The following is a 25,404-nucleotide window of genomic DNA, read 5'->3' as shown; positions in this document are numbered from 1 at the left end:
GTATAGACTTCTTGGAGTGCTTAGGGGAAGTATTATGGAAGAATAGGTTTAAGGTTAGAAATTAGGTTAAAGAGGGAGAAGAGAATGATTTTTTGGTGTATAGGAGAGGAAGAGAGAATGATTTGGTGATCAAGCTTGTTGATGACTGAAGAAGGGGTGATATGACCTCTATTTATAGGGAAAAAAGAATGGTCAAAGAATTATGATAAAATCCGAATTTAATCGGAATAAAACTCGATAGACAACCATTTTTGCTGTTTTTGCATTGTTTTTATCATATCTTTTGATCCTGAAATTGGAATAAGATAAATGATATGTTGTTGGAAAGCTCTTAAGTCTACTTTCTAACGCAATTAGAATCAGATTAAAATATTCTGTATAATAAAAGTTATGGCCGAAATAGTGAGCCGGTGTCAGGTTTGGATAGAGTTTGGTATTTCAATCATATCTTTTTCGTTATAGCTCGGAATTAATATTATAATACATCATTGTAAAGATGATTTCAAGGGCTATCCAACCATCTAAGATTTGGATAAAAAATATGAGGCACAAAAATCATATCTGACTATCTTTGAACGACTTTCAATTTGAATAAAACTAGATGAAGCCCGTGCTATGCACGATTTTTTTAGAATTTTTTAAAATAATATTTTTTAATTTATGTTCTAAAATTTGTTATATATTTAGATAAAATTCATACTATCAAAAGATAATATTTTACATATAATTAATTTAAACTTAAAAATATCATTCGTCAATTTTGCTTACGTGGCATTTGAATTATTTAATTATAAAAGAAATTAATAATCTCTTACTTAATTGGGTAAAACTAAAATTTATAATCCTACATGGCGCGCTAAGAAAATTAAATCCTACGCGGCTCTCTAAAAGTTCGGGAAAAAACTCCCCTTTGAATATATATATTAGATTAGAACTTTCAAAAAGAGGAGTTTTATTCAAATTCAAACTCTTTAATCTTATCTTTTAATTAAGATCTTTTGGAAACTTATAGAAGCTTCCAATTAATCCTAATTGGTTAAGGAATGAGATTACAGCTTTTGGACCCTCCACATGATCATTGGGTCGTAGGTAAGGCGGGCTTAGGTTCGGTTTGGACTTAGTTTAGTATTTTAGCCATAACTTATTCGTTACAACTCGTATTTGGGCTTATGATATACCGTTGGAAAGGTCTTTTTAATACCCTTCTAACTATTCAATCTTTGGACCTAGATTATGGACCAAAATAAACTGATCTAAACGCTTTTATAAAAGGACAAGAAATGAATGATTTTATAGGATACGAAATGAATTATTTTGGATTCAAAGGTACGAAAAGAGGAAAATAAATTATGGTTTGGGAAAATGGGCTAGGAATTGGTTTGGTTTATGAAATGTATTGGGAAAATTTGTTAAAAATAATACCACCTTTAAGCGGTCTTCCCTAAATAACACCACCTTTTGAATATTCCACAATAACACCACCTTTGATACATATCTGCCAAAAATAAAACATGACCGGTTGGTAACCTATTTAAAAGGTTACCTGTGACACATGTCACACTATCAATGGTCAATTATTTTAACAATTTTTTTTAAAAAAAAAACCTTAAAATTTTTATATAAAAAAAAAACCTTAAAAAAAAAACTAAAAAAAGAAAATCCCTCCAGCCACCGCCACCTGCCAGGCTGCCACCATCGCTGGCGTCTGAAACCCCTCCCCCGTGCCGGCTTAACCTTTCACCGGTTGTTTGCACCCCCTTCCCCCCCTTAACCCACCACCAAAAGGTTGAAAAACCTATAACCCTAAAACCACTCGATTTTGGGGTTTTTGGATGGTGGTTCAAAGGGGAAAGGAGGTGGAGACGGCCGGTGGGGAAGCGAAGTGGTTTCGCCGGCACAGGGGAGGGGGTTTGGCTGGCGGTCGGGGAGGGTGATATGTCTAATTTATGTAGTATTTTACCCCCGTCCCTTGGTCATTATTAGTAGTGTTTTTGGCTCTTTAGAGCCATTTTTATTACTAATATGTGTTTTCTAGTGTTTTCGTAGTTTTGGTTGAGTTTTGTAGGGAATTGCACCTTTGGAGTACTTTCCCGGGATTTTATGGAGCAACTACGAGCATTGGAGGAGCACGGCCATCTTTCGTAGCCCAAGATCGGTTAGAGTAATCAAACCGGTGAATAAGGGCTCGACTTGTGTGAAGACGTTGCATTTGGACCGAATGATTAAAGCCCCAAAGAGGATATTTGGTTTGGGCCAAGTTACGAGCCTAAACGAGGAGTCCAAGCGGCCCAAGGGTGTCTGCCCGGTGGTCCGCCCGATGGTCCGCCCGGTGGTCCGCCCGATGGTCCGCCCGATGGTCCGCCCGATGGCGCGCCCGATCGGGCAAAGAAGACTTATATCGCAACAAAAAGGCGCGCCCGGTCGGGCGGTGTGGCGCCCGGTCGGGCGCGTGTCTCTGATAGATCTTTTAAGCATCGTTTAGTTTGTTTTAGTTTAGGATTCTTGCTTATTATAAATATGTTTTTGTTAAGCAAGTTGAGCATCTTTTTTTTGACACTTCGTTATTCTTCCTTTACTTTGGTAATTCTTTCTCTTAGATTTTCTCTCTCTACTTAAGCTTATTTTCTCTCTCTACACTATATACTTTGTTCTTTACTCAACTCTTTATTCTGATTACTTTGGTAACGATTTCTTTTCTCTTAATCTCAGTTATTTATTTTATTCCTTCTATCATGTTTTATTTTATTGCTTTGATTAGTTTAGATTTAATTATGTGTGAGTAGTTCTTTTTCTAGGGTTTATGGGGATCCATAATTAATATGAAGGGATAATTTGTTATTATTGATTATTGATGTTGCATGGTAATTTCTTATTGAATTGTTTAATTCTTTGCAATTAGATTATGAATCGAGCAGATGTAATTTGATTGTGAATGTTTAGCAATATTGAATTGATGAATCGAGCAGATGTTAATTTGATATTAAAGGCTATTTTCAATAGGAACTTAGATCTAGTAAATTGCGAGAGCCTGTTAGATCTATGCTGGTTAATAAATTGCGAGAGCCTGTTAATCATGATTATTTGTGCAATGTTGATTGATTGATTGTTATGTTTTATCCCGGAATATTAATTATTGGTGAACCTGTGACCCTAGGCCTTCTTATATCTGATTTTCGCCTTAAACTTAATCTTCGTAGTATAGTTTCATATTATAACAACAATTTGGTTACCTTGATAATTTAGACTATATTAATTAATTAGGAGTAGAAAGACCAGTTTCCCTGTGGATTCGACCCTACTTCCCTATCTACTTTAGTTAGAGGATTTAGGTAATACTTTTGATTAGGTGATACGACTTTACCCTGTCAAAATTTGGCGCCGTTGCCGGGGAAACGATTATATTTTTTATTTCTAATTGTTTTTGTAGTCTAGATTATTTTCCTTCGTCCCGGAGAACATAAGTTTTTTGGGACAGTTCTCATATCTGTTGTCTAGTTCTTTGTTTATGCCCAGGTGTTCCAGATCAGGCTACATTCCTTTCGATCCTGAGATCGAGCGCTCTTTCCATAGGCAAAAGAATTTATACAAGCAAATACTGGCGAGTTCTGGTGGTGAAATTCCTAGAGACCCTTCATCTAATTCTAGTGATCCAGACACTTCTTCAGAATCAGAATTAGAGATGGGAGAAAATCCACCTAAAAAGCTCAGCGACTATTCTCAGCCATCTTTGGCGCATTTTCCGCACCTTTCTCCTACGCCAGATCTTGAGGGAGTTCAATTCGAGATCAAGCCCCAGTTCATCACGATGATAGAAAGGAAGCAATTTAGTGGAGCTAAGGGTGAAGACCCAAATCTACACATTGCTGACTACTGTCAATATTGTAACACTATAAGGCAAGCTGGGGTCACGCAAGACCAAATAAGGGAGATTCTCTTTCCTTTCTCTTTATGTGGAAAAGCTAAACTGTGGTTTAATGGTTTAAATAGAACTGCACTTGGCATTACTAATTGGGAGACTCTTGTTTTGAATTTTTATAACAAGTATTACCCTGCAGAGAAAACAGCTCTATTGAGAAGCGCAATTCAAAATTTCGCCCAAGAGCCAGATGAGTCACTATATGAAGCTTGGGAGAGATTCAAAGACCTGCAGAGAGAGTGCCCTCATCATAACTTAGCACAGTGGCAGTTGATACAAGCTTTCTACAATGGGATCGGAAATTCTTCTAGAGCAATTTTGGATTCTGCAGCTAATGGGAGGTTTATGAACCTCAATGTTGATGATGCAGGTCAGGTTATTGAAGATATGGCGATCCATAATTCCCAATATGGGAATCCTAGAGGTTTTGCAAACAAGGGAAAACACCACGTCGATTCTGTATCCTTTTTGCAATCTCAATTAACCTCTATTTGTCAGAAATTGGATAACCTTACTACTGCTAATTCTAAAATAACAAATGTTTCTGCAATTGATAATAATGCTAATGATGCTTTCTGTGAAAATTGTGGAATTGTAGGTCATTGGGAACATGAGTGTAGGAGTTCTATGGAGCAGGTCAATGCTTTTCAGTCCATCAAGCAAAATAACCCATACTCCAACACCTATAATAATCCCGGGTATCGGAACCATCCTTACCTTTCCTATAGGAGCAGTAATGTGCAAAATCCCACACCTCCACCTCCACAACAACCAGCACCACCACCTCAGCAGAAATATTACCATCCCAATGCTGGCCAGAAAAACCAACCGCAAACTCCTCCACCACCTTCTGACCCAGCTTTATCAGAAATTAGAGCGATGTTAACTAGTATTCAAAAGCATATGGAGAGTAGAGACTCACAAATTGACTCGATTGTAGCCCACAATAAAGTCATAGATACTCAAATTGCACAGTTAGCCGCTGCTCTTCAGGTTCGCCCACAAGGAGCCCTACCATCGCAACCAGTACAACCCACAGATCAGGCGTTTGCAATTACCCTCAGGAGTGGTTCACACTATGATGGGCCTCCTATGCCCAAAGAAGATGAACCTGTTTCAACAGAAATTGCTAATCCTGATTCCTTTATACCAAGGGATATTAATCCTAGCCCTGCAGGGCTAAAGGGTAGTACTAATATTTCTGATGTTATATTGCAGGGTAAAACTCCAGGGAAGGTTGTAACTCAAGACATGAGTAATGATGTGCAACAACCAATTATCAAACTACCATTCCCAAATCGAAATTTGAAAACCAAGGTGGATAAGCAGTTTGGTAAGTTCCTTGACATGGTGAAGGATTTGCAGGTAACAGTTCCCTTTACAGAATTAATCACGCAAATACCTTCATATGCAAAATTCATGAAAGAAATATTGACTAGGAAAAGGTCTATTAGTGAGGTAGAGACTGTCGCTTTTACTGCTGAATGTAGTGCCGTACTACAAAATAAATCTCCACCCAAACTAAAAGATCCCGGTAGTTTTTCTATCCCTTGTCATATTGGCAATTTAATGATTGATAATGCATTGTGTGATTTGGGCGCTAGTGTTAGTGTCATGCCATTATCTGTGTGTTTAAAGCTAAAAATGGGTAAATTAAAGTCTACTAATATTACTCTGCAAATGGCTGATCGTTCTTCTAAATACCCCATAGGCATTCTAGAAGACGTCCCTGTTAGAGTAGGTAAATTTTATATACCTGTGGATTTTGTTGTTCTTGATATGGCTGAGGATTTGCATACCCCAATTATCTTGGGTAGACCCTTCCTTAATACTGCTGGAGCAATTATAGATGTGAAATGTGGTAAATTGACACTATCAGTAGGGGATGATAAAATTGTTTTTAATTTGAATAATACCCCTAAAAGCCCCATGCTAGAGGAGAAGTGTTATAAAATTGATGTGGTTGGTAATTGTTCTAATAAGCCCCAAGCTTTTGTTAAAGATCCCTTGGAGGCGGTATCGTGTGTTGCATCTTCTACAGGTACAACTAACCAATGGAAAGAGGAAGTGGACGCAATAGAGAAAGCCTTATACTGTGAAGGTCTTGGTTTTGAAGATGAGAAGGTGGAAATGAGTACACAAGTTGCGGAAACTAAGCCTATAGTGAGAGTTCCACCAGATCGTGTTGTAATAGCTCAACAAAGTGATAAATCGAGGCAACCAATGGTCAAAAAGGGTTCTCAATCGAACAAGAGCAAAGAACCACCAGTTCAAGCCAATGAGGATCCACCCAATAAGGTGAATTGGCGCCTTACAGGGCGTGTTAGGAAGCCGAGTCGTGGTTTAAAAATTGCTCAACCAGGTGAAGAACCACCCGACCAGGCGATAGGCCAAGGGGCTTAACTTCCTGACATGTGGTAAGAGGGTCGTGCGGGACCTAAATAAACCAGCGCTTTGCGGGAGGCAACCCGTATTTTTCTTGTTTTTTTTAGTCTTCTTTCTATTTCTTGTGAGAGGAGAGAGGAGAGAGTTTAATGAGTTTATTGAGTTGTACAGGTTAGAAGGAAAAGAGTTAGTCAAATTTGGAAAAAAAAGAGAAGGAGTCTCTCGTACCAAACATTGCTTCGGGCCCGACCGGGCGAAGGACCGCCCGACCGGGCGCGAGAGCAAGGGTGAAAAATTGACAATTTTGCCCGACCGGGCGAATGACCGCCCGACCGGGCGCGAGAGTTGACGAGTACGGACATTTCGACCGCCCGATCGGGCGGTATGGCGCCCGACCGGGCGCGAGAACGAAGAGAATTTAGAGGGTTTATACCGCCCTACCGGGCGGTGTGGCGCCCTACCGGGCGGAGTGATGCCCGACCGGGCGCGAGAGCGGATCGGCAAAACTGCTTAACTTTGATAGGCCATAACTTTTGTGTTTCTTATCGGATTTAGGCGTGTGACCTATCGTTGGAAAGCTCTTCAAGTCTACTTTCCAATGCAATTTGGAATCATTGAATTATCAATTATACATCAAAAGTTATGATCAGAATAGTGCACCTGACTCAATTTTTATCTTTTTTCCACTAACACTTTGTTTCTTTCTTGCCCAATTTTGTTCCAAAGAGATGCATTGCAATCTTGAGGCTTTGGTGACATTAATGTGGTGATGATGAAGAGTAGTCACCTTGACTACTTGCTTCCCCTTAAGACAATGAGGACATTGTCTGATTTAGCTTGGGGGGAGGTTCTCGTGTTCATATGGTATATCTTTCACTCTCTCTCTCTTTTTAGTGTAGTTTTACTGCTTTCCTAGTGTAGTTTTATTGCTTTCCTATAAGAAAAATACAAAAAAATTGAAAAAGTAAAAAATCCAAAAATACGTTCCAATGAATTGTAAATCATGCTTCTCTATGCCCCCATACTTGAGAAAATTTGTTTTGATTCTTGGTTATTGATGATAAGCATTGTGGACTTGTTGGTCATGATTTGAAGTTTAATTGATTGGATGCCTAAACATGCGTCAATTTTGTCCAACTACTTGTGAATATAGTGCTTGACTAGTTGATTTGGTTAGGAATGTGTGTTTAGTTCCTGGTATGTCAATGAATTTGAGTATTGGTTTGCAACTATGAGTAGTATTTCATGACTCACCTATTATGCACATGAGGAGGACGAAGGCGTTCATTCTTTTAGGTAGCCTTCAGACGATATTAGATACATTTGTTATAACATTTGTTCCCTTCTTGCTACCCATGTTGTTGCTTGTGCCCTTTTATTGTTTATTTAGCCACATTACAAGCTTTTTAGCCCCATTGGTTACTAGTCCCAAGCTTGGCTTGGGGGAGCTATAGTTAGTGAGGTGAGGGATTTGTAGTGTGCGCATTATTTGCACAATGTGGAGGTATAAGAAGAGTAATTTGTTCTTTGATTTTTGTGATTGGAAAAAATAAGAATCTGTGTTTCAAAGTTGAAATTTCCAATGTGAAATAAAAAGAAAAAAAAAAGGCAAAAGAAAAAAAATTGTTATATGTTCAAATTATCTATATGAAAGTTGCCCAAGAAAAATTCAAAAGAAAAAAAAGTATCAAGTTTGAAAAAAGAATGAGTTCAAAGTTTGTTTATTCACTCAAGTTCTACATTGTCATATTTTTATGAGTGAAATTGTAAATGTTGGGATTGTTTATGTTGTTTGGAGTAGTATTTGGTGGATTTGTGTTGGAGTTAGTTTTGTTGGAGATGTGTATGATCATTATATTTGGTCATGGGTTTATTAGGATATGGCTCCCTTTTAGCAAGGCTTTTCTCTCACATATTCCCAAATTTATCCTACCCTTTACCCTAGCCTTACATTACAAGCTTTAAAAGACCTTTTGACCTTGTGCATAGAGTTGTGTGGATGTGAAAGTGTTGTTTATCAATGCAAATTATGAATTGACATATTCCGAGTCGACTATTAGGTTGAGTGCTTATCTTTTTAAACACACGAGTGTGTGAGTTTGGGAGGGCATTGTTCACATAAAAAGGTGGTTGGAGAGCGATCGAGTACATCTTTTACTCGCCACATAAATGAGAGTTGAGTGTGTGAGCACTAGTCTTGAATTCTATATGCTCGTGTGGTTTGCTCTATTTGACAATTGTTGGGGAGGAAGAGTGATTGGATGAATGAGATTGATTGATATTCAAGCATGCTCATTAGATTTGCTTTGAATCGTTTGTGCTTGATTTGATTATTGGGTTGAGGCATGTTTTATATGTTCATTGATGAGCTCTTTGCTTAGGGACCAGCAAAGGTTTGGCTTGGGGGAGTTTGATATGTCTAATTTATGTAGTATTTTACCCCCGTCCCTTGGTCATTATTAGTAGTGTTTTTGGCTCTTTAGAGCCATTTTTATTACTAATATGTGTTTTCTAGTGTTTTCGTAGTTTTGGTTGAGTTTTGTAGGGAATTGCACCTTTGGAGTACTTTCCCGGGATTTTATGGAGCAACTACGAGCATTGGAGGAGCACGGCCATCTTTCGTAGCCCAAGATCGGTTAGAGTAATCAAACCGGTGAATAAGGGCTCGACTTGTGTGAAGACGTTGCATTTGGACCGAATGATTAAAGCCCCAAAGAGGATATTTGGTTTGGGCCAAGTTACGAGCCTAAACGAGGAGTCCAAGCGGCCCAAGGGTGTCTGCCCGGTGGTCCGCCCGATGGTCCGCCCGGTGGTCCGCCCGATGGTCCGCCCGATGGCGCGCCCGATCGGGCAAAGAAGACTTATATCGCAACAAAAAGGCGCGCCCGGTCGGGCGGTGTGGCGCCCGGTCGGGCGCGTGTCTCTGATAGATCTTTTAAGCATCGTTTAGTTTGTTTTAGTTTAGGATTCTTGCTTATTATAAATATGTTTTTGTTAAGCAAGTTGAGCATCTTTTTTTTGACACTTCGTTATTCTTCCTTTACTTTGGTAATTCTTTCTCTTAGATTTTCTCTCTCTACTTAAGCTTATTTTCTCTCTCTACACTATATACTTTGTTCTTTACTCAACTCTTTATTCTGATTACTTTGGTAACGATTTCTTTTCTCTTAATCTCAGTTATTTATTTTATTCCTTCTATCATGTTTTATTTTATTGCTTTGATTAGTTTAGATTTAATTATGTGTGAGTAGTTCTTTTTCTAGGGTTTATGGGGATCCATAATTAATATGAAGGGATAATTTGTTATTATTGATTATTGATGTTGCATGGTAATTTCTTATTGAATTGTTTAATTCTTTGCAATTAGATTATGAATCGAGCAGATGTAATTTGATTGTGAATGTTTAGCAATATTGAATTGATGAATCGAGCAGATGTTAATTTGATATTAAAGGCTATTTTCAATAGGAACTTAGATCTAGTAAATTGCGAGAGCCTGTTAGATCTATGCTGGTTAATAAATTGCGAGAGCCTGTTAATCATGATTATTTGTGCAATGTTGATTGATTGATTGTTATGTTTTATCCCGGAATATTAATTATTGGTGAACCTGTGACCCTAGGCCTTCTTATATCTGATTTTCGCCTTAAACTTAATCTTCGTAGTATAGTTTCATATTATAACAACAATTTGGTTACCTTGATAATTTAGACTATATTAATTAATTAGGAGTAGAAAGACCAGTTTCCCTGTGGATTCGACCCTACTTCCCTATCTACTTTAGTTAGAGGATTTAGGTAATACTTTTGATTAGGTGATACGACTTTACCCTGTCAGAGGGGAGGGGGGTTTTCGAGGGGAGGGAGAAGGGTTTTAGGGTGGAGGAAGGTGGTTCAGGGGAAGAGGAGAGGCTGGGTGGTCGGGCACTAAGGCTGGGTGGTCACGCTGGTACCACCGGTAATGATCTCTGGTCGTCGGCGGTGGTGGCAGCCCTGGAAGGTGGTTGTGGGGTTGCTGCCGTAAGGGGAGGAGTTTTCTTTTTTTTTTTCAGTTTTTTTTTTTTTTTTTTAAATGTTAGATTTTTTTATTTAAGTTTTTTTAAAAAAAAAAAAAAATTAACCAATCACACATGTGACATGTGTCACTTGTAACCTGTATAACAGGTTACAGGTTTTTTGATCTATTTTTGGCAGATGTGTATCAAAGGTGGTGTTATTGTGGAATAATCAAAAGGTGGTGTTATTTAGGGAAGACCGCTTAAAGGTGGTGTTATTTTTGACAAATTTTCCAATGTATTGGGACTGAATATGGATTTTAGCACTCCAAAGATTAAATACTCAACCCAACTAATCATGGCGGTGAAAGGTTAAGTTGTTCATCATCAGGTTTGGTTTTGGGGAGACATTTTTAGGTGTCTGCACCCATGTCTTTATTCAAAAATAAAACACCAAGTACATTAGAGTTTAACAATTTCATGAAAATAACTAAGTTCATCTATTAAAAGTAACTAAAAGCAACGCCAAATACATAACCACAGCTAATTTCACCACCATGTACATAAAATCAGCAAAATCGTCAGTCTTGTGCATAAACTCTGCAAATTCAGCCCTTAATGCATGTAAAGATGTTGCATCTTCTTGCCTCCCTCCAATGTCCCTTAAAATTTGGTCTTCCCTTACCCACATAAAGAATTCACAGATCCTACACTTATAATAAGGCCTTCTAGGAATCGATATTGAATTCGAAAACCTAATGTCTGCATATCTTGGTGGTTGGCAATTGCAGTTCATGCCTCTGAACCAAGCACCTTCACAACTGATGCACTTTGAAGATGCATTTCCGCCAGAAGAAGACATTGAAATGTATGAGATTAAAAGAGGAATGAAGAGAAGAGAAGAGAAGACTAGAGGGGAATTCTAAAGAAGTAGAGAGAATAAATAGGAGACAGAGGAAAGAGGGAAAAATCGAAAAAAGGGAGGGAAAAAGAGAACTAATTTTTGGAGGGAGTTTTAGGGTAGGGACATTTCAGTATTTACACCTTCTTAACCCATTTAACCAGCCAAAAACCCCAAGTTAACGTTTAATTAACGTTTTAATAGCATATGATCAATGTAGCAATTAGGTAAAAATATTAGGGGCACCCCTAATAATGAAAACTTAATGAGGTGCACCATTGATAAAAGTACCAGTGATAAAATCCCTAGATTTTTTTTATTAGGAAAGATTAGTTAGGTATTAATAACAATATTTTAATGTTGTTTGGTATTGATGTGGTTTTCTTTTTTTGGATTTCTTGTTTTTTAAAAATCACAATTTCTCTAATTTGTCTAGTTGACACCTTTCTATTATCACGCATGTCAACGCATTTAATGCTTAATAATAACTTCAATTATCAACATTATAAAATTATAAAATGTAGATATTAATAAAATATACATATAGACGATTCAAACAAGATCCCACATGACTATATTTTATCATATTTTTAAATCACAAAAGTGAGTCAAGGAGTGGTCTGTGAATAGTGTAAGTCAAACAGTGTCAACTAAAAATAACAAAAGAAGTATGATACATATCATATAATGAATCAAAGATTAGTCAAACTTATTAAAATCATGATAATTATGAAAACTGACAACAGAATAATGTAAACATCTTTTTCTTAGGGCTTGTTTGGCATCATTTTTGGATTTAAGTTTTCCGTTTTTTTTTAAAAACTAAAAACCAAAAACCAAAAACAAGAAACAAGAAAAAAGTGTTTTCAGTTTTCTGTTGTCAGTTTTCAAAATTATCATGATTTAAATAAGTCTAAATATTTTTTAATTCATTATGTGACATATATAATATGCTTTTAAAAAAAACAAAAAACCAAAAAATAGAAAACCACAGCGATGCTAAATGAAACCTTAGGGTTCGTTTGGCATTGCTGTAGTTTTCTGTTTTTTGGTTTTTTGTTTTTTAAAAGTATATTATATATGTCACATAATGAATCAAAAATTGTTAAGACTTATTAAAATCATGATAATTTTGAAAACTGACAACGAAAAAGTGGAAACACCTTTTCCTTGTTTTCTGTTTTTGGTTTTTAGTTTTAAAAAAAACAGGAAACTGAAAACCAAAAATGATGTCAAACAAGCCCTTAGCTTTCTGTTTTTGGATTTTTGTTTTCAGATTAACAGAAAACTTAAAAAAAAATAAAATAAATCTCATCAAAAGCATATTAATTTAATAAAAATAATTTCAACTTAGTAAAATTAAGTTCAGTTTAGCAAGAATAATTTCAGTTCAGTTCAATAAAATTCAGCATCTTAAAAGAAGAATTGTAATAGAAAACCATTAAAAATAATTTTAGTTTAGTAAAAATATTTTAGTTTGAGTATAAATAATTTATGTTCAACAAAAATAATTTCAATTCAGTTAAATAATTTTAGTTTAGCAAAAATAAGGTGAACTGAACGGGACCTAACACGTAGCAAACTAATCGGTTATTGACCCATACAATAGGTCGTGACTTAATATTAGAAGAGTGACTATAAAGTTAGCCTTATCTTTCTCCAAAAAAGTAAGTAAAGTGTCATTTAACAATCCATTTCCCATGCTAATTTGAAGTTTGCTTTTAATGTGAGTCATTCCGAAAAGACTGCGTGCAGTAGATCATGGATAATTAATCCTATGTCAGTCGCCTAGCGGGGGAGAATTCTGGGGCTATATGGCCGTATCCAGACTAGATGTAATGCTTTGGCTACCCGGTTGTCATTAGGCGCAATACTGGGGTCCTTAGGTAACTAGGCGCAATAAGGGTGTTGTCATTCTCAAGTGGGGGGTGTATTACCCCCTCATGATTCCTTTAAAGGGAATTAATATACTACTCATACCAACAAGATACTTCTTCCTTTTAGGGAGCTTATATGCTAAGATACTTCTCGGTTAAGCGTGCTTGGATGGGAGTAGTCTTAGGATGGGTGACCTCCTAGGAAGTTTTCCCATGGGGTGCGCATGAGTGAGGACAAAATGTGTTGGAAGAACTTGTGTTGGTTTGTGAGGACAGTTGTTGGCTCTTGATGCGCATTTCGTGACAATATGCCCCTCTCTAATTTGTTTGGGGTTTTGGGTGTTACAAATAGCCAATTACAATCAAAGCTAGTGAGAAAAACAATGAACACAATACGCAATTGAACCTTGCATATTATTTGCATCATCAAACCCCTAACCTTAAGCATTAGAAAGAATGCTCCATAAGCATTTAGTTAATATCATCTTTAAGAGTGGCAAAAGTAGTATCAAGTACATGCATAATGCTAAGAAAGCGTTCTTTTACTTCTCTATTTTGACGAGTAAAAGAAGTAGTATCAAGAACCTTGCATAATGTCAACCACATAAAGCGAGCAGTAAAGCTAGAGCATGTAGCTTGGGAAATAATAGCAGCAAACTCACTCGCATTCTAATTTTTTGACGCAGCCCTACATTCGAAAATTGAGTGGATTATCCATTCAACATCAAAGCCACATGTCATACACGCATTGTTAGGTAGCAAGTGACGGAAATGTAATCGTTCATGAGCCCCCAAGAAGCCTTCGCAAGCTCTCCATAGGACGCGTGACACAATTTTGGAGGACCCTTAATTAACATTCCATTTGACCTTCCATACAGCATTTCCTTGTTAGGATAGAGCCAAATTTGGACTATGGTTGCCAAGCCAGTTTCCCAATTTAGCACTATATTCCCCTTATTTCGAAGGCCACCAATGCATAACATCTAGTGCAATGAATTAAAAGTGGAACGTACAAAATTAGGGCTTCTTGATCAGTAGCCGAGAAGTTCTCCATAATAGTTTCCACCCTTCAACTCATTGAATCCACATCGATCAAATCGAATACTCTAAGGCTCAAATCACTACAAGACAAAAGGCGTGGGGACCAGAACTAAAGAGTTCACAGGCAGCCATACACATTCCCATACCTTTATTCCCTCCCATTACCCACCCTCCATTTTCAAGCCGTCAAGCAAGAGGGCTTTCTCCCCCCACATGCTCCTCTAAGTAAAACTCAGGTCATACCCTTGACGAGCATCCAATACATCACAGTGTTTAAAATACTTGGCCTTTAAAATAGAATGGAGAATGCTACCTTGGTAATGGTAAAGGCACCAACACTGTTTTGCCAACAAAGCCTCATTAAAGCAGCGAAGGTCATGAAATCCCATACCACCCTCACATTTCGGTTTACACAATAGCTCCCATCTTTGCCAATGCAATTTCGTCACTGATCCCATAAAGCCCCACCAAAAGCGAGCCATCGTCGAGTGGATATCATCAATAAGGTCATTCGAAAGACGAAAAATACTCATCATATATGTAAGGGTGGCTTGAAAAGGCTCTTGGAGCTTTCTTTAGCCCATACAGAGCTTTATCAAGCTTGAAAACATGATTTGGAAATAGGGGGTTTTCAAAACCAAGAGGTTGTTTTACATAAATTTCCTCCTCTAAGAAACCATTTTAAAAGGCACATTTAACATCCATTTGATAAAGTTTGAAACCCATAAAAGAGGCAAAAATAATTAAAATTCGTATAGCTTCTAACCTTGCAATTAGAGCGAAAGTATCCTCGTAATCGATTCCTTCTTGTTAATTGTAACCCTTTACAACTAGCCTAGCCTTGTTTGTTACAATTGTTCCATATTCATCCAGCTTGTTACTAAATACCCACTTGAGTCCGATTACTTTCTTGTTTGGCTTGGGCTCAAGGTGTCATACCTTGTTTCTTTCGAATTCATTAAGTTCATCTTGCATGGAAATATCCAATCAACATCTTTCAAAGCCTCTTCATGATTTCTTGTCTCAATTATGGATAGAAGGCTTGGAAGGCACAGAAGTTCCTCATTTGCGATCTTGTCTGAGTACCTCTGCCAATATAACTTATTATGAGATCTGTGGGATGAGACCCTTGATATTTAAATGGCTTCGTTTAAAATTCTCTTGCTGGAACTCCTATTTGAGGATTTGTTGTTTCAGTTGCTTCACTTGCTTCTATAGTTTCTTCATTTTCACCAGCTAGTTCCTCATTGACCTCCTCGCTCTCATTGTCAGGTACAGTAACTTCTCTATGCTCCTATATAAAATTTTTTGTAGTTTCTTTGCCTTGCCTTAGTTCCTCTTCATCCGAGTCTTGGTTTCTTATGAGACCTATATCAAAATCATTTTCACTATTCTCCACATTCATAAAGGTTAGTTTCATCAAACACAATATAAATGCTTTCCTCAACACACAAAGTATTTTTATTATATACTCTATATGCTTTACTATTTGAAGCATAACCAAGAAACATGGCTTCATCGCTTCTTTCATCGAATTTTCCTATGTTTCTCTTACCGTTACTATGCACAAAGCATTTGCATCCAAAAGCTCTAAAGTGAGATACGTTTGGTTTCCTCCCTCTAAATAATTCATAGGGAGTTTTGTTGATCATGGGTCATAGCATTATCCTGTTGATTATATAGCATGTTGTGTTTACAGCTTCCGCTCAAAAATTTCTTGGCAAACCACTAGCTATTATCATAGTCCTTGCCATGTCTTCCAAGGTCCCGTTCTTTCTTTCAACTACCCTATTTTGTTGGGGAGTCCTTGGGGCTGAGAAGTTGTGATCCATGCCTTGTTCCTTGTAAAATTCATCGAACTTTGAGTTTTCGAACTCTGTTCCATGGTCAAACCTAATGTGTATAATTTGAAAACCACTGGTTTTCTGGATTCTTTTTGCAAAGGATACATCCAAATGCTTCATCTTTACTAGACAAAAAAATCACCCAAGTAAATCAAGAAAAATCATCCACAATAACTAAAACTTATCTTTTGCCACTACGACTTTGAATGCGCATGGGGCCACACAAATCCATATGGATTAGCTCCAATGGCTTTGTGGTGCTAACCAACTTTTTGCTTTTGAAAGAGGTCTTAACTTGCTTTCCTTTCACTCATGCATCGCTTATTTAGTGTAAAAGGAACTTGACAGATTGTAAGTCGATTACCAAGGTCCTTGTACTTAGCTTATCCATGAGTGAAAGGCTAGCATGACCAAAACGTTTATGCCACAATAATGGATCATCTTCAACAACAATTAGACATGTACGGTTGTTTCTTGGGACAGAATTGAGATCCATTGTATAAGTGTTCCCTTTTCTAGTTCCTTCGAGAACAACCTTTCCTAAGTTGTTGTTAATGATTCTACAGTATTTAGAAGTAAATCTTACAGAATTACCTTTGTCACAAAATTGTGAGATACTCAGTAAATTGTACATCAAGCCCTCGACTAGAAAAACATTATCTATAGATTGGGAACTGGACCTTCAAACTTTTCCTTTGGCAATCACTTCGTCTTTCTTGTTGTCTCCAAAGGTCACAATTCCTCTAGGATAGGCCTCAAGTGAGATGAAATTTGATTTATCCCCTGTCATGTGCTTTGAACAACTGCGTGCTATCGAGGTACCACGAGTTGTTCCCCCTCACTGAGACCTGCAAAAGAACTAATGGTTAGTTTTAGGAACCTAGGTTTCCTTGGGTTCCTTTGGTGATGAAATAATATCATATTTTTTCACCCATATTTGCCTAACATTCTTTTTAACAGCTTCTTCCTTCTTTTAGCAATTTATGTCTAAATGTCCTGTTTTACCACAAAAGGAAAAAACCTTACTACTAGGAAAATCAACGTACTTCTTCTTCTTACCTTCATGTTTGTTGTGAGAACAACCTAAACCTTCAGTTCTTTTGCCTTGAGCGTTCTCAATCTACTTAGGTATGCCAAGCTGATTTGTATCTCTTTCCTTACGAATGCTTAGTTCCTTCTCCAACTTAGCCTTTTCAAATCTCAGTTCCTCAAGATATCTCTTGAGTTTTTAAAAATATTTATTAAAATTTGGCGTTGGATTGGAGGAGGAACTAGCAGATTTAAGATTTTCATTAATCAGCTTGAATTCTGTTAATTCAACATTCAACATAATATTTTCATATTTTAATTTTTCAATAATATCTTTTAACAGGCGATTCTTGTCAAAGAGATCGAAAAATCTACCTTGAACATCAGTACGTTGATTTTCAATCCATGTACTGTGTTCCTTGCAAATTTTTAGAGCCCTTTCACATTGACCTAAGTGAGTACATGCATATTTCCATTCATTCTTAGTTTCTAAGCATATATCTATAAGAGCAATTTTAAATAGAGACTTTAAATAAGTGGGATTAAGGAATACCTTTGTTGGTAGCTTATCGTTTTTTGGCTTTGTCATTAGTTTTTTCCATCAAACACTAGTTTGCAGTTTCATCTTCTGGTTGTTCCTCTTCATCTTCATTCTCAGAGTCTCCCCAAGCAGCTATCATGGCTTTCCTGATATCGGTTTTGGAGAATGGAGTCTTGTTGCCCTTGCTTTGTTCCTTGGCCTTCCCTTTTTCTTTCTCAATATCCCAAGGTGGACACTCTCAAATAAAGTGATCTTGAAATCCACATTTGTGACATCTAGAGTCAGCTTTTGAAGTAGAGGTCTTTTTGGTGAAGTTCCTTGTTCGATTGTTTCGGTTGAACATCTTCTTGAACCTTCTCACCAACATGGCAGATTCTTCTTCATCTACCTCTAAATCCTCTTGTTCTCTAGCTTTGAGAGCTAAACCTTTTCCTATGTTCCCTTCACTATTTCTAGTTCCCAAGTGTAACTCATGAGTCATGAGGGAACCGACAAGTTACTCAATGTTGAACTTTGTGAAGTCTTTAGTTTCCTGTAAGGCCGTCACCTTGGCTCTCCATCTCTTGTCTTGAGGAAGGCTTCTCAGAATTTTCCTAACCTATTCATCAGTAGGGATCTCATTTACAGAATTAGTTTTGGCGACTTTGAAATCACCAACCTCAATAACCTTCTAGACCTGGTAGTTCTCAAATTTGATAAAAATCTCCATCTTGTTCTTCCAATAGGTGTAGAATTTTCCATTGAACATTGGTGGTCGTTGTGTAGAGTAATCTTCTTTTAACTTCTCGTGATTGTTCATCTTGGTTCCAGGAACTTAACTCGTCAAAGTTTCCTGATTTCTTCGAGGAACTCGCTCTGATACAATTGTTGAATCAAATGAACAATACAAGAGGGGGGTGAATTGTATTGTAGAGGAACTAGGGTAATTTTTGCAGAATTTATAAAGAAACTAAGCGAAAAACTTAAAGTGCACAGAAAGATTTTACATGGAAAACTTCTTGTCCCTAATCAAGAAGAAAAACCACGACCACAAGGGATTTTAAAACTCAACTCTTAATTATAATAGGGCAAACAACCTATTACAATCTAAGACTCTAACTCAAGTTCCTCAACAAACTTGAGTTCCCCTTCAACTGATCCCTCAATCAGTTGAACGCTAAAAAACTCTCTCTTTCTCCTTGCTTCACTTAAAGCAATAAGCACTCTAGAGTTCACTCAAACTCTTACCCCAAATTACAACTCAATAAATTAAACTCTAATATAAATCACAAGGACACTTTTAGACTCAAGTGGAATAAGTAAGAATAAATATGCTAGAATGCTTAAGTGTATTTTTGCAAAATGAAGAAAGAATATTTAAAGAGTTAGAATGCATCCACTAAACAATTAGTTTGTTCCACTAACTCCATGTTCCTCAACTTGAGGAGCACGAAGAAGTGAAATACTTGTACTGCAAGTGAACGCAACTAATCCATAATTTTTTCAAACTCTTTTACTGCTTCCTTAATTTTCTCAACTGATTTGACTGATTAAAACACACGTAAAATATTTTCCAAAAAAAAAATCTTTTTCTCAAAAATAAAAACCAAATTAGTTAAAAGATATTTATAAATGATATTTCCTTCAAATTATATTTTCCAAAAGATGATTATTTACTTAAATAATATCTAATTGGAATTTAGGAAAAATATAATTAATAAAATAAGATAACTATTCCACTTGACTCCTACTAATGTTAATATAATTTATATGTACAAGAAGCTAAAAAGATAACCTATTAACTTTTAAACTCCTTGCTTTCTCTGAGGAATCTTCGACTCTGAAGTTTCCACTCTTTAGTTCCCTCGAGGAACTAATGTCCTGCTTTCTTGATTTAAACTTCTCTCTTAGTCTTAAGTCTCCTTTGTCTTCCAGTATGCTCGTTCCTCCTCAGGTACATCATCACATACTTCAGTTCCCTCCTCGAAACCTAAGACTTACAACACTTAAAGACACTTGTTAAAACGTGTAAGTTTGCTGAGTTATCATCAAAACACATAAGGGTCAACAAACTCCTACGGAATGTCAAATTCAACTAAGACTTGATCGAAACATGTTTGTTCAGCTAGTGAACTTGACGATGGAAAGAGATCTACTCCATGACGCTAAATATGTGAAGGTAGCGGAGCAAGTAGGTATATGTATATATATTTTAGCAAAAGGACTTTCATATCGTGACGCTTCTGACAAATTTAAGCATTCTATTTCTACAATATGTAAGTATTTTAACGAAGTGTTTGAAGCGTTGGTTAATTTGTCCTTCGATTTCATTAGACCACATCATGACTTATCGGAGGTGCCTCCGGTGGTAGCTAATAGTACAAGATATTGACCTTATTTCAAGGTATAACTTCATTATTTAAATTCGCTTGTTTACATTTCAAAGTTGAAAGTGTAGATGTTTATAAAATTAATTATAAATGTCATTATTTTCCAGAATACTATTGGAGCTTTGGATGGAACTCTTATCGATGCCAGTGTAAGTGATATGAATAGTGTGCCATTTTGTGATCGACATGGGAAAAAACGTTAGAATGTCTTGGCTTGTTGTTCGTTGACAGAATTTACACATCTATTAATGTCGGTTGGGAAGAAAGTATTCATGATACAACGAACGGTGTGGAAAGATAGTTTGGCCGATCCAAAATTTAATTTCCCTCATCCACCTCCGAGTACACTCTAATTCTTCAATTACGTGTTAAATATATATTTTTATTTATTTTGTGTAAAATATTCTAAAATCTATATCTTTCAGGAAAATATTATTTAGCTGACTCGGCATATCCAAATACTCTTGGATATATGACGTCGTGCATCGGGGGAGTAAGAGTGCATATGCCTGCTTTTAGAACAATGCCACCTAGAGGATTAAATGAACATTTTAATAAGCTTCATTCATCGTTAAGAATGTAGGTGGAATGTTCATTTGGACAGTTGAAAAAAATGTGGAGGATATTACATAATATGCCACAAGTGTCACATATTAAAAGAGTCAAATGTCAATCATTGTAGCCACTTGCACACTATAAAATTTATTCGGATGCATAAGCTTGGCATACCAATCGTTCAACATGATGCAAGTATAGGAGTAGCAGATTCAACTATGTTTGCACAATGCCGCAAAGATAGTATGGCCAAAGTGCAATATCGTGTAGCACGCCGAGTTAGGAGGGCTAATCGATCGGAAAGTGGCAATGAAGGTGATGACAGTGAAGATGATGAAAATGAAGATCATATGAAAGTAGATGGTTAATTCACCACAATGTTAAACTCTTATCTAATTATGTTTTTATATTGATAAGTGGTTGTAATAATTTGAAGATGTGAAACTATTATCTTTTATCTTTATACTATTAACATATGTTAAAGACGGTACACATCTATTTATGTTTTCATTCACCTAAATCAATGGTATGCACGTGTTAATAATATTTAATAAGATCGGCTTTTCTATAGCTAGAAGAGTGGAGGCTGTAGCGTTGCTGAAGCGGATTCAGAGGTTCTCGACGACGCAAGACATTGGGGCTCGTGCGGCAACTCATATTTTCACTAGGGTAGGCTTTGCTATAGCTAGAGGAGTGGGGGCCCAGATTGTATCTCAGCTTCCCACTAATTTATTTTAGGTTGTATGACTGTTGCTTTGCATAATAATAATAATAAGGATTTTTTGTGAAAAACTACCTATTAAATCCTAGAATTTGTGAGAAAGTACCTAATAAAAAAAATGTTGTAATTAACTACCTATTAAAGTACAATATGTTGTAGTTAACTACCTCTCACTAGATTTTCAACTTTGACTACTTTTCACCGGCGTTGACTTGGTCACGTGACCATCACGTGACTCTTTTTCTCCCTTTTTTCCCCTAAACTTCCTGCCTAATCCCCAAAATCCCTAATTGAGTCATTTTAACCCCAAAAACCCCTAATTTCAGTTCGAAAATCCACTCTTTGAGACAATTTCTCCTTTTGTAGGTTGCAATTAAGGTAAGTCTTCTTTAATTTAGTTTTCTGTAATGGATTTCGATTAAAACCCTTTAACAATTGTTCATTTGTTCCCAAAAAATCCGACACCTATCTTCTTGCTTTGCTCTAATTTTTTATACCGTTGTTGGGTGGCAATAATGATTTTGTAGCTATTGGAGTGGTCGGTGTTGAGAGTTGTGGTGCGGGTGGTAGGTGAGTAGTGGCGTTTGGTGGCGAGTGGTGGAGATAAGTGTGCTGCAATGGAGGTGCGATTATTGCGGGCAAGCGAATCAATGGGAGTTGTGGCTGTGATGCGAGCTGGCTGGAGTTGATTGCTAGTGGTGAGTGGTGGCTGCAGTTGCTGTTGTTGTCGTGTTATGGGCGAGAGAAGAAAGATGGTTGGGGCTGCTGTGGTTAGTGTATATTGTGGGTGTTGCTTGGTGTATAGGTGGAGCAGGGGTGTGAATTGGTTGATTGGTAATGGTGGTTTGTTGTTGTTGTGGTGAGAAAATTTGGGGAAAAAAGGAGGAAAAGAGTAAGTGTCACGTGGTGGTCACATGACCAAGTCAACGTCGGGGAAAAATAGTCAAAGTTGAGAATCCGGTGGGAGGTAGTCAATTACAACATTTTGTATTTTATTAGGTAATTAATTACAACATTTTTTTATTAGGTAGTTTCTCGTAAATTCTGGACTATAATAGGTAGTTTTTCACAAAAAATCCTAATAATAATAATAATAATAATAATAATAATAAATTTTGAGATATTTTCGGTGACCAAGCGGTGTCATGTGCTATTATTGTGGGTATTAAACATCGGCATAATGTTGTTCGGGATACCCTTGTTGATATTTGCTACAGATTTGGGATTTCGGAAAGAAAGGAAGTTGACATAGGATTATCTGGAGGGAATGATGGGGCCCTCAGACCTGCCGATGTGTTACTTTATTCATGGGATCGTGGTCGTGATGTATGTGTCGATTTCACAAGGTCTTCTCCTTTGACATAGACAAGGTTAGCTGATTTTGTGCTTGGACGGGTTGTGGTTGATGTGGCTGAGCGGAAGCGGGTTAAGTATGAAGCTCATTGTCGGGCGAATGGATATGGTTTCATTCCCTTCTCCTTTTCTTCACTTGGGGAATTAGAGAAGGAGATTGTAGCGTTGCTAAAGCGGATTCAGAGGTTCTCGACGATGCAAGACATTGGGGCTTGTGCGACATCTCATATTTTCACTAGGGTAGGCTTTGCTATAGCTAGAGGAGTGGGGCCCAAATTGTATCTTGGCTTCCCACTAATTTATTGTAGGTTGTATGACTATTGTTTTTGAGAAATAACAATAATAATACTAATAATAGTATTATTAATATTAATAATAATAATGCTGAAATCTACTCTGCTTTGTTGAGATCTGCTCTACTCTGCCAGAAACTCAAAATAATAGGGCCTTAGTGGAACATTTGTGGCTTAAATCTGGGGATAACAATAGGCATATCATAATAATCGACATTAATGTATTATTGCAATAGAATCATCTTTACTTAAATAATTATTTTTTTTTTTTAAATGTTATAGCAACTTATGTATCATTAAATTTTCAAGAATTGTAATCTTATTATCAAATCATACGTTATCGCATCATATTGTCATTTTTTTTTACTTAAATAATGAAATTAATTAGGAAAAATTAAAAAGAATAATCTCACCTTTGGCACATCTTCTCAAAATAATCTCACCTTTGCGTATTCCAAAAATAATCCCACCTTTGTACCCATATTCTCAAAATGAACCTTTTTACCTACAACCGTTTAACAGGTAAACTTTTTTTTTTCTTCTTTAATCTATCTCTTCCCACCTTATCACCTTCTTTCATGGAAACTCCTCCATCACCACCATGGGTACCACCCCTCACCCCCACCTCTGAACTAAACTAGCCGTAACCACCACCACATCACCACCAAACTGACCCTAATGCAAAATCCAAAGGGCCTGCCATGTCCAAACATCACACCCAAAACCACCACTTGACACTAACCCAAAACCCCTCCTAAATTGGAAGGAGAGGAGGAGGAGGAGGAGGAGGAAGAATGGAAGAAGGCGGAGCACCTGCCATTACCGACTAAATTAGTAGCCCACTCAGATTGTTGTTAATCAGATGAATAAAGAAGATGACGGAGATATATAGATGCTAAAGACTCGGGCGAGTAACCTCAACTCGCTGGGAGTTGAGGGAACTAAGTCGACTCAACTCAGCGAACTCGCCAGTGAGTTGATTCCTTGAATTTTCAAACTTTTTAAAGCAATCAGCTCAGAAAAGCTAGATGGGATAGGACACATGACTCCATGAGAGCATTGATGTCGAGAACGAGCTCTTGGAAGTGGGTGAATCGGGAATTGGATCGGAGAAATGATGTGGTGGTGAATTGGGTGGGAAGGAATCAAGGAGGGTGGCTAGCCGGCTGGATCTGGTTATTCCGGCGAACAGTTGGGTCTGATTGGTCGGCGGTGGCTGGTCGGCGACGGCTGGCCGGCTAGGTCTAGTTGTTCCGACGGACAGCTGGGTCTAACTGGTGTCCAGCGAGGGAAAGGGGAATGAAGAAGAAGGGTTTTTTTTTATTTCTTTAATTTTATAAAAAATTATATATATAACCCAATCAAAAGGTGACATGTGTCAAGTTACCTTTTAAAACAGGTTACCAATTCAATCAACCGGTCAATAAATGAAAAAGGATCATTTGGAGAATATGAGGTACAAAAGTGGGATTATTTTTGGAATACGCAAAGGTGGAATTATTTTGAGAAGATGTGCCAAAGGTGGGATTATTCTTTTCAATTTTTCCAATTAATTAAAAGTTATGTATATTTATAATCAATATCTATATTTAGTTAAGGATGATTAAATATTGTAGTCAATTTTCCTCAAAAAGTAAAAAATATTGTAATCATTTCCTCAAAAATAAAAAAATATTATAATAATTTATTTTTAAGTACTTAATTAATCAGTTTACTAATTGCAAGTGATGGGTGAAAGAAAAACTAGAAAAGAGAACATCAATGCCCATAAAATTAGAGGCTTCTGATTCTAGTACACCTATTATTGATGTACCAAAATCAGAAGCCCAAGGCTCTATAACTATTACTAAGACATTAATAGAAATATTATTAAAAAATTACTTGCTCATAAAAACCCCACTTTAAGAGTAAAGGCAAAACCAAGAGATTACCTAGATAAAGCAATAAAGATAGTTGTGAGAAAGTGTTACTCAATTCACATTAGATAACCTTCATGAATAGTATTTGGAGAACTATAACCTCTAATATATTTATTTACTGATTTGCCCTCATTAATATTTATTGTCTGTAGGGAATAATTCAAGCATCCCAAACTTGAAACCCACTGTGATCATACACTCAAGCATGGTGGGGTCCAAAGAGCAAAAGAGTCGCCAACAAGTTTTAGGAACTTGTAAACCGTTCACAGGGTGAAGGTTACACCCCTTAACGATCCATGAGATCGCTAACTCCAATAGGTCGGGAATAATAGTTCAGGGATGAGGGTACGAATCCAATCTTAAGAGAAAGAACCCGCCCTATATAATAGGCCTCTACTTTATTCTTCTCGAATTTATGTGTGCTTTCTGACTAACATGCAATCATTAGGTTAACCCTAAACCTGTTTAATCTATGTTGGTTGAATATTAATGCACAAACAAATCTATTATTGGCGATCACTTGAATTAAAATCATATTAGCCTAAACTAAATTATTAATTATCTTATTAGGCGTGATTTCAAGTACAAATTCCTTTTAAATTTGCATAAAAGGCGTGATCAAGTAGTAACAATAATATACATCAAGCAACATGATAATAAACATAA

At 36.8% G+C, this 25,404-nt stretch overlaps 1 non-coding gene across 1 annotated transcript; it reads right to left on the bottom strand.

Annotated features, from left to right (window-relative positions):
* Window positions 1-4,066: 4,066 nt before the first annotated feature.
* LOC145612808 (small nucleolar RNA R71) lies at window positions 4,067-4,173 on the bottom strand. The gene has a single exon (XR_014106725.1). It is a non-coding gene; the product is annotated as a small nucleolar RNA R71 (small nucleolar RNA).
* Between the last annotated feature and the right edge of the window lie 21,231 nt (window positions 4,174-25,404).

The sequence above is a fragment of the Chenopodium album genome, chromosome 24, assembly GCF_948465745.1.
Source record: "Chenopodium album chromosome 24, dcCheAlbu1.1, whole genome shotgun sequence".
Taxonomy (NCBI): Eukaryota; Viridiplantae; Streptophyta; class Magnoliopsida; order Caryophyllales; family Amaranthaceae; genus Chenopodium; species Chenopodium album.
Note: the sequence above shows the minus strand (reverse complement) of the source record. Positions and strands in the feature narration are given on the sequence as shown.